Below are 16629 nucleotides of genomic sequence, written 5' to 3' on the forward strand. Positions count from 1 at the left end.
CTCCATTATTTGGTTGATGGGGGTTTCATGCATGATTTCTGAGGCTGCACCCGAGTCAGCATTCACTCCGCATCCTGATCTGCCGCCCGTGGCCATGTGTGTGGCGCCCCTCCCCAAGGACAGCTCACAAGCAATGTCATGTTCGACCCCCAACTAAGTCACCTTTTCCCCAGGAGACATTCCTGAGGAATTCCTCTACTTTCCCTGGCCAGAAGTCTGCTCCTGGCTTTCTTCAAGGGTGATGTCCAGAACAAACTACAAGCCCTCCACACAGGCGGAGAGGCACGTGCGTTAGCAGACCCACCCCTCTGTCTGTGCTCAGGCCTCGGGGCTGCTGTGCTGGTGTTCTGGGGACCTGCATCTGGGGCAGCCACTTTACCCGGTGGCTTGTGGTGCCCAAGGGCCCTAGGTTTGCTTTCTGCTGAGTTGTTGCTGTGCTGTTTCAATGGAGCAGTGAGCCGGGTCTCTCTGATCCTGCTTACCAGCAGTGTGACTCAGGCGTCTGGGAACAGGGTTGAAACATTTCACCCGTGATTTTGTCCCCATGGTCCAGCCTACTGACGGCATCCTGCATCATGGGTCTCTTTTCTGTCATATTTGCCCTCTCTCTCAGTGGGTGCCATTTGGACTATCTCCTTTGTTTTCCTAACATAAAGCATCAATCAAAGTGTGAAATAGGAGTGTCAAAGAGCTTTGGGACTACCCACACTAGTGGCCATCTGTCCCCTCTGGTCTTGTGACCAAACCCACTGAAGCTTCCCCCAACCTCTACTTTCTGCAGCCCACGTTAGTCCAACTTGCAAGACAATTCTTGTAGCAAGAGAATTCTTGCTACAGCTCTTACTGAACACCCCATGCACTCCGTCTCCTTAATTTCTCTGACCTGCTAGATTAGTGACCACAAATGCAGGTGAGTGCGGCTGGCGGGTTCTTGGTGAGCCCACACCCACTCCTAGCCACCATCCCTCTGTCCTCTGTGTGATCACGCGGCATTTGTACGATCCGTACTTCTCGAATGCCACTGAGGGTCAAGCCCCAAATCTCATATGGCTGACCTCGCCCTTCCAGCCTCTGGGGACATCCAAACACTGCTGTGTCCCCCACCACCTGGCCCTTCCTTCCACTCATCTCCCAAAGACCCTCAGAGTCTCTGGTTGGCTATCATCCATGGTTTCCCACCCTGTGCTCACAGGCACCTCATGGACCTGGAGACAGGCTGATTGAATTCATCCCCATCTCTCCTTCCCTTGTAATTACGCTCACTCACCCCACTATTCCTCTTTGCTGGTCATTCCCCACCAAAATGTCCAGTGTGCCTCTGTCCCGGGCCCGGAGGTGAGAAAGTTCTTCATTCTTTGTCCACCCATGCTTGCTCCAAGTGCACTGAACCAAGCATTGGAGTGGGCTGTGACTCATTCCGGCACTGAGTGTCCGCATGTTCCAGCAGGTGCCTCCATTTAGACCCCTGCCCCCCCCCGTCCATCTGTGTTCCTAATTTGGGGGGGGGCGGTGAGGGGGTTAATTATATTGCACCATAACGTACATACAGAAAAGTACACAAATGTTAATGCACAGCTCAACCAATTTTCATAAAGTGAAAACCCCCATGTAGACAGCTCTGAGAGCCAGAACACACCCAGCGTCCAAAAACCTCCGTGGGGTCCCTGTCAGTCACTACCCTCCCTCAGGGTGACCGGCATCCTGACTTTTTCTTGGTCCTGATGTCAACAGAATCACTGTCTGTCCTCTTTCGTGTCTGGCCTCTCTCACTCAATGTAGCTTGTGAGACTCATCCATATTGTTACACGTGATTGCAGATCTTTTATTCTCCTAGTCTTGGGCTCGCCTTAGCGTGTTATAGTAGGACTTCATCCCACTGGATCCACGTGCAGTCCCTTGGTTTTCTCTCTACCTGCTCCCAAGCGGGCTGGTGGCCACTCTCCCCTGCATCCTGATCTCTGGTCTCGCCCTTTGATCTGCGTTTCATTTACCTTGCCAGATGAGCCTCTCCGCAGCTTGGCTCCAATCACCTCCTCCCAGATCAAGACAGTCTGTGGCTCCCTGTCGTCTTATAGGGCCCTAAATCCCAAGACTGGGCTTCCAGACTACTGGCAGTGTGGCTTCTGGGGTTCCAGCTTCGGCAACCAGCTGGACCTCCCCCTCTCCCACCTTCCAGAGTTGAACTACTCAGAACGTATTAGTGGGTCCATCATCATGTCTGCCCTTTTCTGCCTCCAGACCTTTGCTTGTGCTGTTCCTTCAGCCTGGAATGTTCTTCCCGCTCTCCCTCCCATTGGTGAAATCCTTCACAGCCCAGCTCAAATGTCACGTGCCTGTGAGGCCTCCTGTAGTCCCTCAGCAGAAGTAACGGCTTCCTTCTCTCAGCTCCCATGGTGAGGCTTAGCTCATGCTGAGAGATATCACTTATCACTTCTTTAAAACTTAATTACAACATTTCACCCATTTTGAGACACACATTTGTATTCGTCTCTAGGATCGGGATGCACCTTGCCATTGGTGGCATCTTATAATTGACAGTGGGGTGTTTTGTTTGTTTGGTTTTTTTTTTTTTTGGTCCTTTCTTGGTGATCCATAAAATAAAATAACGTAAAAAATAAAATCCATAAAATAACAGTGTCTTCTATTCAATGAAATACAGTTTTTCATATTTTGCTCTCAGTATAGTCTAGAAAGACTCCCTGACACCACTCTGCATTGTGTAGTTAGTCTACATCTCTGGGTCCTTTTCCACATGTGAGACCATAGGCACACACAAAGCACACAATATGGGTTTGTTGAATGGATAGGTGTGCCTTATTCATTACTGCCCAGACACCTTCTCTGTGTGTTTCTACTGTGGGGAGTGGGAGTGGCCCTGGGGAGGACTCTGTGTGGCTCTTCATGAGGTTCCCCATAAAGGACAGAGGATCACAATTTCCTTCCAGGGTGCTGAGGGCCAGGGTGGGGGCTGGCACAGCTTCGGAGGAGGGGGAGAAAGCTACACAGGATTCATTTAATGCCAAATCCTTGATCAGCAAAGCAAGCTTCAATTATAACATCCTTCCTATCGGGTAAATATGATTTGCTTTTCAAGGATCTTATTTATGGCCTGGTTTTCAGGAGGACACTGAGAGAGGAAGCTGTACATCCTACCCTGCCAATCTTATTCCAAGCTTTAAATAACAACAGTGAGTCTTTTCATTTGCTTTTGTCTAATGAAATCAGTTATTCCCTCTGCCCCACCCCCACCCAGATCTATATTATATTACATAACATAGGACGCAGATAGGCCGGCATGTGACTTCAGTGGTATTTTAGCTACTCTTTGCCCTTAATATTCCAGCTATTCAAATTCCATGGGTGACTTTAATAAAATCCAGCATGTTCTATTGTTTTCTAGGTGCTTCTAAAATCTGGAAATACAGCATACGTTGTCAGATGCTTTGGGATGTTCTACTCAGTGCGATTAATGATACTGTAGCCTCCTGATAGGGGCTACTTGCCCATAGTGGGCTTTCTTGCCCTAGTAGGTGTAAGATCTTCTGACTTCAGATGGGTCTGTGTCTATGTTTAAAGGATTGGTTTAGAAGGAACTCGGCTCCCGTGTTCATCAGGGACCCTGAACAGGGTAACAACTTGATACAATTTGCTGCAGTTTTGGGTCAGTTTGATGAAGAATTCACTATAGGTATCAGGTGTTGCTTTCTGTTGGATGGTTTTCCTGGCCATTCCAAGGGCATGGAGATTGCCAGACCGATGAGCATGATAAAGTTCAATTGCATGGCCATCTGGACTTCCTTTGGGGAGTTTTTCTGATTGATATCTTTATTTTGTCAGGATCTTGGAAAGCACTTAATTCTCTTATACAATGTTCATTATCTTTTAGCAAATTAGATGCCTCTGGGGCTTTTCTAAATTCCATCTTCTCCTTTAAAAGATGGATACAATCACTTGCAATGTGAAAACAACAAATAAAAAGTTTCTTGCTTGCAAGAACAGTGACCTCTGGTTAATAGGACCAGGAGTGAGAGGTAACACAAGGGTAAAAACAGATTTATTTTTCACTTTCTATCCTGTACTTTTTGATTTTTTTTTTTACTATGATCATGTATCTCTTTTATTAAAGAAAAAAAAAAAGCTTCCTGTATCACTTTGCTCTCTGTTTTATTATTGCTTTTGGTTCTATTTTTCTCCCTCTTATATTTTCATTTTGAGACATGCAGCCAGAGGATGACTCAGTTCATTAAAAAAAAAAAAAAAATCCAACAACAAAACAACAAAAAGATTGGGAAAAAAAAAACCACATTTGGTTTCTATTGTTTACTATTGCTTTTCCTTTTCAATTTTCTTTTTATCTATACTTCCGTTTTTTAAATATTAGATTTAATCTTATAATAGACACAAAATAAAAGACTTAAGTCTCTAAAAAATAAACTTGTTGGGGAGAGTTAGGGACCCTTTAGAGAATCTGAGGGAGAATCTGGAGATGCCCTCTGCAGAGGAAGGTATAGACACACAGCCTCAGGGGTTCCCCCACATTGAATATCTATTCAATGTAATCTAGTGGGCAATGCCCTTTGTTTATACTATCTCATTAAATGATCTCATTAACAATTCTGTAAGGCATTATCATGCCCATTTTACAGAAGATAAGATGGAGTCTTAGGCTGAAAGAAAGGACAGGAGAAGGGATAAACTTTGGGCTATAATTCTGGACTTAAGAGGCCAACTGGTCTTTTCCATCACACCACACTTTCAAGGTTAAGTGAACTGTTGGTTTATTTGCTTCTCCTACTGGTTTTGTTCCCTTTGTTAAAAGTGGGCCTGATTGGGGCGCCTGGGTGGCTCAGTCAGTGAAGTGTCAGACTCTTGCTTTTGGCTCAGGTCATGATCTCAGGGTGGTCAGGCTCACGCTCAGTGCAGCAGAGTCCCCTTGAGATTCTCCCCCACCCTTGTCCTCCTCTTCTGCTCCCCCCCCACCCCCGCTCATGCGAGTGTGCTCTCTCTCTCTCCCTGGGGGAAAAAAAAAGTGAGTACCTGATGCCTCATTGTTTTCTTTGCTCTTTCTTTTAGCAAGACCCCTTGTGGCATGCATGTTCTTCTCAGGACCTTATCTTACGTTGGTATGAATCTTCAAGGGCAGTCATTTGGTTTACTGTTTCTTTGAGGTCTTCAAAAGACACCCTAGAAGGGTCACAGGACCTGGAGTTCAAGGTTTCTCACTTCGACACCCCTGGCATGTAAGAACACAAACCCTAAAAGCAAGGAAGGGAGGCGACAGTGCAGGGAGGAGAGAGAGAAGGAACCCAAGAAGGAGAGAGGGGCACTGCATTTTGTTCCCAGGATGCTGCACTTGGGAAGCTCTTGGCCTCATCTTCCTTTTTTTAAAGGTAGGATAAATAAGGATCACGGACAATTTTAACAACTGCGTGTTGGGCTTCTAGCATGTGCTTGACTCTGTGCTTGGCACTTTATAACTAGAAAAGGGCGGAGCTGGGATTCAAACCTGGGTCTGGAGGCCTCCAGGGCCTTCTGCCCTGTTACCCTATGGCCTAGTACCCCTACTATGATACCCCAACGGGCCCACTCTCCTCAAGGGACTGGCAGAAAGATCAAGGGGATGTGAAAGGAGATGACATACCCTTCCAAATATCTCTTTCCTTTTTCTGAAATTTACTTCTTGCCAAAGTCTATATCTTTAATGTTCATGAAAGTGATATTATGATCAATGAAAAATTAATGTTCTGTGTCTATTCTTAGGCATTTATTTGTCTCCCAATCCACGATGATAACATGAACTGACTTTGGGAGAAATATTCATTTGGGGTTCATCTTCTCCCTACCTCACATAATTAGAGTGTTACTAGGGCTTCCTGTTATGTTACAGTATCTCTGCATATGTGTATTTGGGGGGACTTAGCCAAGAGAGAAAGCAGGACTAGCATCTCTCATTGTGGCAATCTGATCTGCTTCTGTACTGGCCACTTCCAGTGCCCCCAAAAGCCAACCACCACAACTCTGTGCCTCTGTGCACATGAAACCCTCCACCAGGAAAGCTTTTCTCTCTAGCTCCAAATTGCACCTGGTTTTCAGGGCCCACATTGATTCCACCTCCTCCATGAAGTCTTCCCTGGTTGTCCCTCCAAGGAGATGATCCCTGTGTCTTCCGAACACTCAGACCTAGTCCCTCACCTCCTGTTGGGCACCAAGCACGGTCAACTGTGTGCGCTCACTGTCAATACTCAAGACCGCCTCTCCTACTAGGCTGTGACCATCTTTCTCTGCCTCCTCTTCAGCCTTGCCCAGGGTCTCTCAGGTCCTTGGAGGGCATCTGTTGAAATGCTCTGGTAACACTCAAGACTTGTCTTCACTTTCTATCATTTCTCCTGCTTCCCTGCTCAGCTCTCCCCATCCTCCGGGTCAGGTTCACTGTCACTCCTTCTGGCCTTCCACGTACCCTGTCCTCATTTTTTTTTTTCTCTCTGTGCACTTGACATTGCCTGTTGTGGTAATCCATTACTGACAGAACAAACCACTCCAAGATTCTGTGGCTCAGAATAGCAAGCATGTGGCTTAGGACTAGCATCTGAGCTGGGCTCAGCTGGGCAGTTCTGCCGGTCCTGCTGGTGGTCACTTGTGGGGCTGCATTGAGTTGGCAGGCTGGCCGGAGGTTGGGCTCAGCTGGGGAGGCTGGCACATTTGGGATTCTCTGTCTCTCCAGTTCGTCTTGGAGCCTCTCCCTGTCCCCACGGCCTCTGTACATGCTCTCTCTGCATGCGCTCTCTCCAACAGGGTAGCCAGATTGTACATGACCGTGCAGGGCTCTGAGATGACAAAAGCAGAAACCCCCAGCTTTCTTAAGGTTTAGCCCTAGAACAGGGACAATGTCACCTCCATCACATTCCATAGGAAAGCAAGTCACAGACTTAGCCCTGATTCAAGGGGAGAGGACTTCAGGATGTGCCACCCCAGGAGTTCCTCATCCACACTCCACACAGCAGGGCTGTTTGACTCCAGGTCCATCCCGCTCCCATGAGTGCACCCCCTGAGGGCAGGGGCTGTGACCCTAGGGCCAGCACAGTGCCTGACACAGAGTGGAGAACTTAGAAGGAAACAAGAGCAAATTCCCCCAAAGGGGTCGGGAAACCTGGCTCTGGATGAGCTTTGCTGCAGCATGACCTTGGGCATCCCTGCCCCTCTCTGGACATGTCCGTCCAGCCATAACCATGAGAGGCTGAACCGATCAAGATCTTTTGAGCAGGGGTGCCTGGATGGCTCAGTGGGTTAAAGTCTCTGCCTTCGGCTCAGGTCATGATCCCAGAGTCCTGGGATCGAGCCCCGCACTGGGCTCTCTGCTCAGCAAGGAGCCTGCTTCCTCCTCTCTCTCTGCCTGCCTCCCTGCCTATTTGTGATCTCTGCCTGTCAAATAAATTAATTAAAAAAAAAAAGATCTTTTGGGCAGATCTGACATTCCGTGATTCCAGTGGGCACAGTACTGACCATGGGCCCGTGCCCAGCCACATGCCACTCTGGGCTGTTCCCCGGATAGGCCATTTTTAGGCCTCTCCTTTTCACACGTTATTCTCTCTGCCTGGACAATCCTATTCTTGACCCTCTCACCTTTTCAAGGCCACTGTACGTTTTCCACCCTCCCTTGCAGAGGTCAAGTTAACCACTTCCTCCACTCAAGGCACATTCATCATTCATTCCACGAGTCACCCTTCTCCTACTTGGTTTCCCCCTTCATCCCAGACCCTCACTCCTCCCCCAGCCCCCAACACAGTCACTCCTCCAATGTGCTCACATGTCACATATTACCCATCCTTGCACAACATCCGTTCTTCTGGCCATGGGTGGCCATGCCTCCTCCGGCTCTCCATTTTCCCAAACACTGTAGACATTCTTGGACATCTGTCCTTGCACACCTGCAGGAGAGTCGCTCTGAGTTGCACTCCAGGATCTGGAACTTCCTGGATCCTACGGACGAGAATCAGACTGACCAGGAAACAGAAACTGCTTGAGGGTTTGCAACATGGGAATTTGCATGTGGGGAACTGGTTACTCGGGGAATGAAAGGGCTGAGAAGCTTCGTGGGGTGGGGGGGACAGTGAGGCAGTCAGAAATGAGCAACAGTGGGGAAGGGCTCCTGGAGCGCCAGAAAGAGGAGGGCTTACCTGGCAAAGCTGGAGTCATCACTCACCCATCCTGGCCCCCTGGAGGAGGCACAGCTGCTGCTAGGAGATGCCACCTGAGGCTGAGACGAGGAAGAGCAATGCCCTGGCTTCTCCCTTCCTTCCATCCTCCAACTTCCGGTCAGTGCCTCCCAGTGGAAGTCAGCTAACAAGGAACTTGGGAAACACACCCTGCAGGGACCAGACCCCCACAATGCAGAGCTGAACAGAAGGGGCAAAATACACTCATCTCCAGGACACAGAGTATGGGGCTGGCTCCTTGGCAGGCACAGACCCAACGTACGAGAATCTGCCAGACTGCTCTCCAGATGGCTCCCAGCCCCCATCCTTCACAGCACTGAGCATTATCCAACCTTCTAATTTTTTTAACTGATGGGTATGAAATGGAATCTTGCTGTTAGTTTGCATTTTTCTCAATGACTGGTGAGGATGAGCATCTCTGCTCAATTTATACTTAAAGTAGTTCTACTTCTGTGAAATGGCCTCTTCCTGGTTTGCAAATAGTTCTTGTATAATCTAGCTATTAACCCCTTAGGAATCCCTTATCAGATTTAGGCACTGAAAAGATCTCCTCCCTATCTGTTAACTTTGTGACTATCATTTAAAAAGAAATATTTAGGGGCACCTGGGTGGCTCAGTGGGTTAAGCCGCTGCCTTCAGCTCGGGTCATGATCTCAGGGTCCTGGGATCAAGCCCCGCATCGGGCTCTCTGCTCAGCAGGGAGCCTGCTTCCTCCTCTCTCTCTCTGCCTGCTTGTTATCTCTGTCTGTCAAATAAAAAAAAAAAAAAAAAAAAAAACTCTTAAAAAGAAATATTTAAGGGCGCCTGAGTGGCTCAGTTGGTTAAGCGTCTGCCTTCGCCTCAGGTCATGATATCAGGGTCCTGGGATCGAGTCCTACATCAGGCTCCCTTCTCAGCAGGAAGCCAGCTTCTACCTGCCCCGCTCCCCCTGCTTGTGCACTCTCTCTCACTGACAAATAAATAAAATCTATAGAAAGAGAAAAAATGACTAATTTTGTAGTCAAATCCACAGTTTGCCAGCACTGTCACCTTGGGCCGGTCATGTCCCCAGTTTTGCTATGGTGTAATTCTCTAAGCGTACAAATGCAGAGAGAGGGGAAGAAACTTGGTCTTTGCTCCAGGTTCCCTCTGTGGCCTGGTTTCCAGCTATTGTTGCCGCAAGGAGATGTTCTCTGCTCTGTACCCAGGCTGAGTATTCATCACTAAAGAAGGCTTTGTTTTCCGGGTGTCAACTTCCCAGAGAACATACTAGACATTGTCTTCACAAACAACAACATGGTTGCAAATAGCAAGGCAGAATATGAAGGAAAGATGCATGCAACAAAATCGGTTTCCAAACTGGGTCCCTCTCAGGAAACTGTAAGGAAAGGAAGCAAATAGAAAGTTGAAAGTTGGCATTTCTCAGTTCTCACTTTTCTCAAGTGTCATATCTCAAGGAAATAGACATATCTCAAGTTCATATTCATTTCCCTAATTTCTTTAAAGTGTTCAGAAAGTCATACATTCATAATTGTGGTGAGACAGAAGGAGATTTGGACACATGTCAGACAGACCCCACTCCAACATGGGGCTGATCTGGGGTTTCCCACAAGTCACTCCACTGCATTGAGCTTAGTTTCCCCCAACCTAGAAAATGAGATTTACCATGGAAACATTCCCAAAGAAGCTTCAGAGAATGGAAATGAAGTGTTCACAATTTTTACAGATTTTTTAAAAATATTTTATTTATTTACTTGAGAGAAAAAGAGAGTGAGTGAGCACATGAGTGGGGAGAGGGCAGAGGGGCAGAGGGAGAAGCCGACTCCCCCTGAGCAGGGAGCCCCATGCGGGGCTCGATCCCAGGACCCTAAGATCATAACCTGAGCTAAAGGCAGACACTTAACTGACTGAGTCACCCAGGCGCCCCACAATTTTTACAGATGTTTAAAGCACCTACTGGGGGCTAAGCACGAAGTTTTCTTTTTCTCACTTAATTTTCACAGTCATCCCAGGAGAAGAAATTTATTATCCCCATCACACAGATGAGAAGGCTGAGAGATTCAGAGGTTCAGAGAGTTCCCAGGCTCAAACATCTGTAGACTAGAAACTGTTGGAGGAAGTCACCCAGGAGATGTGACCTCTGGTTGACCTGGGAGCTGTACCGCAGAGGCTCCGCATCCCTCCCCTGTCCCTGGATGTGGGTTCCGCTTGCCTTCCCTGCTCCCAGAGGCTGCTCCAAGGACAGAGCCGTGGGAGAGTAAGGTGGCACTGAGACAATGTGGATGTACACGTGACTAAACCCGCTTAGGCTTCTGTAAAATGTTTTAAGAGATCCACGTCCCTGCCGCCCTCCCAGACAAGCCCTGTATGGAAGTTCCCTTATCAGAGAGTTGCGGTGGGGGCTTTAGCTCTCCGATTAGGTATTTTTCAAGTTCTTTCAGACCAAAAAGTAACTCCTGGGAAATATGAAAGAGCCATAGTCCTCATATTCCTGCCTGGCAACCAGATCACTGCTGCTGCTGCCTGGGGCTTCCCTCCCCTCCCCAAGCTCAGGCTCTCCCATAGCCCGGCCACCCTGGGCTCCCTAAACCCAGCTTCGAGGCTCAGGGGCTCCCTTGAGTTGGCAATGCGGTGGTTCCTACAGCTCTGAGCAAGTGGAAGAGAGGTGGGAGGACCTCAAGCTACCCCAAGGGACAGAAAGTGAGTGACAGCCCCTGGAAGTGTAGCTTCCCATTCAGGAGAGGTCTCTGCTCACCAGCCCTTACTCCACTGCCAGATGAGGCTGCTTATAACCTGATGGATGGACACAGGATAGAGGAGCTTGAGGGCAGAACTTGGAAGTCTGAGGGTGGGGTGGGGTGACTTGGTGTCAACACAGCCACGGGCATGCACTCTGTCATTGCTACACCTGGGTACCACCTGCCAGCTTCAGCTAAGGGTCCTGGGGCCATGACAGGACGGTGGCCTCAGATGCCCCCTCTCTCTGAGGCTGGACAGAGACTACTTCCAGCCAAACCCTGTTCATAGGAAATTCCCAGGACCCACCCCGCAAGGAGCTGAAGGGCCAATGCTGATGCTTCTCTGCTCAGGTACGTGTCGGCTGTGGAACCAAGTATCAGGATGACTCTAGGAGCAATGGGTCTTCTTTCCTTTCTTAAAAAATGATTAGCAAGTCATAGCATGTGAGAGATGGGAGGAACCTCAGCGGTAGTTATGTGGAACCTGCCTCACGGTGCCCCGTGAGGGGCACAGAGGACTGTGAAGAGGCTCAGAGAGGACAAGCCCGACAGCACAGCAGCCTCCTTGGGCCTGCATTCCCAGCACAGCTCTCAACTCAGAGGATTCCTAGCGGCCCCCGTGAGAAAAGCGTTCATCCCCGGAAGACCTCTGCTGAATCTGGAGCTGCAATGAAAACGGGATTTTCCTCTTGATTTTGAAAACTCAAAGGCATCACCCTCTCGTTTTTAAAATTGCATCCCAATTCTTCTGGGCTCATGTGGTTTGCACAAACCTTGTTGTTCCCAAGAAAACAACAAAGAAATGATGGCTTCCTGAGTCGAATCCCTGGGAGGTGCAGGACTCAAGAAACGTTCTGCTTTTCATCTCACAGAGCCCTTGGGGAACCAGTGAAATCCCAAGCCTCATGTTTCCCGGGGAGCAACATGACAATGCCAGAGCAAATACCAAAGGCAGCAGTGATTGGCGGAGAGGAAAGAAGGGGACTTGAGAGGTGGGGAGCTTAGATCCAAATGCCTGTCTTGTCACCGACTTGCTGTGTGACCTCAGGCAGGTGCCATTCCATTCTGGGCCTGTTTTCTCTCATAATTTGGAGGAAAGATGAGATGCTCTCTAAGCCCTCTTCCAGCGTCATTGCTGCCTGGGGTTCTGGGCCCTCCCATTGCTGTCCCTGGACACCACCTCCAGCCTTCCTTCTGGGTTTGCAAAGCCTAGGAGGGATGGGAAACCATCTCCCAGCATGTTTCCTTTCCACTTAAGCTCAGATTTACTAAGTGACTTGTGTGCATTTTTTTGGAAGTGACAGCTAATGGATAAGGAGCACCTTAGGTGCTTTGTCTGGATCTGACCAGGGAAATCAGCAGGAAGACAATCTTGAGATTGCTCTGGGCTGACGTTACCGCTACAGGATGATGTTAATTCTGCTGTTTACAGAAATAAGTCCAGTGTGAGTCGAGGCTTTTTGGTGTTTAAAACCAGATGGTATTTCCTGCCTTGATCAGCCTCAGAGCTTTGGTTCCCATGACAACCCCGAAGTTCCACCTACTGCAACTTCCCCAGTCTCCAAGCTTCTTCCTCTTCCACCGTTGTGCCAGGGTCCCTGGAGAATAAAACCACTAAGTAGCATGTGCACAGCACTTTACAGATTACAACGCACTTCAGTATTTATTGTCTCACTCACTCCTCACCACGTTCTTGCCGGATAGTGTTGCTGTTCTCTCCATTTCACAGATGGGAAAACCAAGGCCTCAGAGATGAGCTGATCTGCTCTCTTAGCCCAAAGTAGGGTCAGCAGGACTCAAACTCTGCAACTCATGTGGGGTCTGCTACAGAATGATGGATGCCCTGCCCTGCGGACCTTTTACTTACTTCTGGCTTCTAAGGGGTCAATTCCATACCTATACTGGGTCTAGGTCAAGGTGCGGGATCCCTCGGCAAGTTCCTTGCCTTCCCTGTGCCTCGTTTTCCTCATCTATGAAATGGGTAACCCCAATGGTAGGTGAGTTTCAGTTCTACTCTAACTGGTGTGTGACGTTGGGTGGGTCACTTTGCTTGTTGGAGCCAGTTTCCCTTTCTGTGTAAGAGCTGAGGGCATCACGGTGTTCAGACGGATGTTGGGCGCCATGAGGTCATGGTGTTCAGACGGATGTTGGGCACGATGAGGTTAATGCACGGAAGGGTACGGGGGAGCACCCTCTCTCATACCACTTCGAGAAGCAAGTCTGTAGCTTCTAAGACAACACCATGCAAGTGTTACTACCAATCCCTCACACAGACAGACATGCCCATCGTTCTCCAGTTACAAATTCAAACACTCAGGAAGCTTGGAAAGCTCGCTGAGTGTCAGCAGGAGCCCATTTGAAGGCTTTTCCCAGGTGGGAGATTTCCATCCAGAGAAGGGCTCTGGATCCTGGAACCCCCACGGGGCTCCGGTGAAAACTACACCTGATCTCAGGGCTCTCAAGAGAGGATGGAAAAATGTATGCATGTCACATCTTGCTCATCAAAATACTCTTATGGATAATGACCTGTGCATTTCTTTTAAAATAGACTTTTTTAAATAAAAAAATCAACGCAACCCAGGAAGGTTGGGTGATCCATGTAGAAGTGGGTGACAGAATGTGGATCAAACAGGGCTATTACACAGGTCTAAAGAACATAGGCTGCACCTTGGGCTTTTTGGTCCAATGCGTTGTTCTGTGTTCTTCCTAAACAATGGCAGATTGTAAACTGAACCACGTGTGTTAAGCTCATTGCTTTGCAATAAACACGTATTTTCCGTTCATTATTGCAGTTCACCTGGCTGGTGTCTCCTTGGCCCTTACTACCAGTCCATTACCCGGCCCCTCTGACGGCTAGCAGCTCATGGCTCATTAAGGTGGCAGAGCACTATGTCCCCTGCCCTGTGACTGGCACAGAGCTCCTTTGGCCCTGACCCCCAAGGAACAGGGAGAGACATGAGTGATTAAAAGCAGCGGATGCCCCATGAGCACTCGCCCTGTGCCAGGCACTGTGCTGAGCTCTACTTGGATTCTCTCAGTTACTCCTCACCCTGTCCTGTGAGCCAGGATTTCTACCAACACCCGGGATCGTAAGTTCCATGAAGGCATGGACCTTGCTTTGCTCCCTTGGTGCATCCCCAGGGCCTGAGATGGTGAAGAAACAGAGCTTTGGTTACCTGAGGAAGGCTGCCAGCATCCACAGGCCTCTCGGCCAGCGTGGGGCTCCAGATGGCCTGGTAAGCATTCTCTCAGAGGATCCTGACTCAGGCTCTTGACCACTGTTCGTGGTGAGGAGTTAGTAAAACCCATTTTCCCTGAGTTCATCTCACTGATGAAGCTGACCTACAGAAGCTGCAGCGACATGGGTGTACACCCTCCAGTTCTAGATCCTTCTCCATGGCTGAGTTCCCCTACACACACACACACACACACACACACACACACACACACACAGCCTCCCCCTTTATAAACCCTGCTCACAGGCTGGGTGACCCAGGAGCAGACTCTGAGTGGACATTAGACCCTGGCATGTGGTTTAAGAGCTGTCTTGGGAGGGACCCTCATGGCAGGACAGGGGCAAGTGGGACTGGGCAGAGGGAGGCTGGGGCTCAGGGCTGGAGGCTGCTGCTTTGGGGTAAGTGGGAGTTGATGAGGCTGGGCCCCTCAGAGGTATTAACTCGACAGCTGAAGAAGTCCTTCATCCAATGGGTGTCCATGCCAACACAGAAGGGATTCTGAAAACACTGGTCTGCGACTCAGAGGGAGTGTTTCTGATTGTGATGAAAGTGGAGACACTTATTTGACTGAAAGAGCCTGTGAGCGAGTAAAGCGGAGAAGCTCCGAGGCCCTTGGGGAAAAGTAAGGAGAGCCAGAGAAAGGGCAAGCGGCCCGGAGCGTGTGAGGTTACCTGGCGCCTGGAGAAAGTTCCCGCCTTCCAAACGGACTTCCCTTCCCAGAGCCAGGACGAGGCCAGCCCCACTCATGCGTGAGGGTTTTCTGTGCCAGGCCCCAGAGACACTGGCTTGAGACCCTCTGACGAAGGGCACAGAGAGGAGTGTGTACATGAGTGTGGGAGGGAGAAGGGAGGAAGACCCTGGGGTGGTTATGATCTGTCACCCCGATGACAAGGTGAAGACGAGCAGACAGACGGGAGAAGGATGGACAAATAGCCAGGGGATGAGCTCCCCTCGTCTTTCCTCTTTTTTAAAGATTATGATAAAATGTGTATAACCTAAAACTTACTGCTTTAACCATTTTAAAGTGCACAATTTCGTGGCATTAAGTACATCTGTGATTGACAACCATATCATTATTTAGTTCTAGAACTTCATCGCCCCAAAAGAAACCCTCTACCCAGTAAGCAGTTACTCCCCATTTCCTTAGCACCCCCAAACTTTGGGTCTACCAGTTGCCTATTCTGGACATTTCATATGAATGGAATCACATAGCACGGAGTCTCTTGTCCAGTTTGTCTAGGCGGCAGCACGCGGCAGCATTCTGTTCCTTTTCAGGGCTGAAAAGTATTCCGAGCGGCTATAGCACATTTTCTTTATCCCTTCATCTGCTGATGGCCGTCTGTATTGTTTTCACCCTTTGGCTATTGTGAAAGGTGCTCTGAACATCTGCATACAAGTTTTGTTTTGTTTTGAATACCTATTTTCCATTCTTTGGGGTATATACTTATGAGCGGAATTGCTGTGTTATATGGTAATTCTGTATTTATTGATAAACCACTCCGCCTTCTTTTCATAGATTTTCATAGAATCACAGGGCAGGAAGGGACCTCAAAAGTGACCTAACACAGTGTTTCTTAGACTCTTAGACTGATGCATCAGTAAAACTAGAACTACTGTCACCACCACCTGCTCTTGTTGAGTAGGAGCGACTCGTATCAAGGCCAATCCTACAAAATGTGTGTATTGTCAGGTAAGCTCCTTGCCTTCTGGTTTTTCTCAAGTCGTCTCCACCTTTGGGCCATTGGGGAACCAATGGGGAACCAACTGCTGGGTCCAATCCTCATTCAAAATGTGACCCCCTTGCACTGTCCTGCTCCAGGCCGGCCCAGTCTCTGGGGGTCCTTCTGGAGGGAGCTCTGCTTCCCGGAATGTTGCTACTCATGAAAAGCTGGCTCTACTCCCATGGTCTCCCCAGGATCTTTGCCCTGCCCTCTGGGGCCCCACAGATGTTGGCCTTCCTCTGGCTGCTTCTTTCCACTTCCTGTACGTATGCTCTACGGCGCCGAGTGTGCCACAATGAGGCACTGATGGCAGAAGATGAGGACACGAGGCAGGCCCTGACTTGTAAGAATTCTTAGAACAAAGAGAATCTCCCAGCTATTTATAGTGTTTCATGAGCATACACAGCCCACTACCCACCCTCCCCGCCCGCCCCACCGGCCTGCCAAAAAGAATTTTTAAAAAATTGTGAACAAGCCATACAGACTAACAGGTTTTATTTTTGTTACTGGTAGGGCTCATACCAATTTAATGTTTCTCTGTGTGTTGAAAGGCAGCAAGATGGCCTGGAGAAAACGTGGCCCCTCCTAAGAATGAGAGATGAGCCCTGCATTCAGACCCGCTGTTCCCTGTTACCCGGGGGACCTTGGTGAGATTAATGTCCTTATGCCACAGAACAAACGAAGGGGAAAAAAAGAGAGAGAGAGAGAGAGAGAGAGAGAGAGAGAGAGAGAGAGAGAGAGA

This window comes from Enhydra lutris, unplaced genomic scaffold (genome assembly GCF_002288905.1).
Source record: "Enhydra lutris kenyoni isolate GAN:26980312 unplaced genomic scaffold, ASM228890v2 scaffoldscaffold13, whole genome shotgun sequence".
In the NCBI taxonomy this organism is placed as follows: domain Eukaryota; kingdom Metazoa; phylum Chordata; class Mammalia; order Carnivora; family Mustelidae; genus Enhydra; species Enhydra lutris.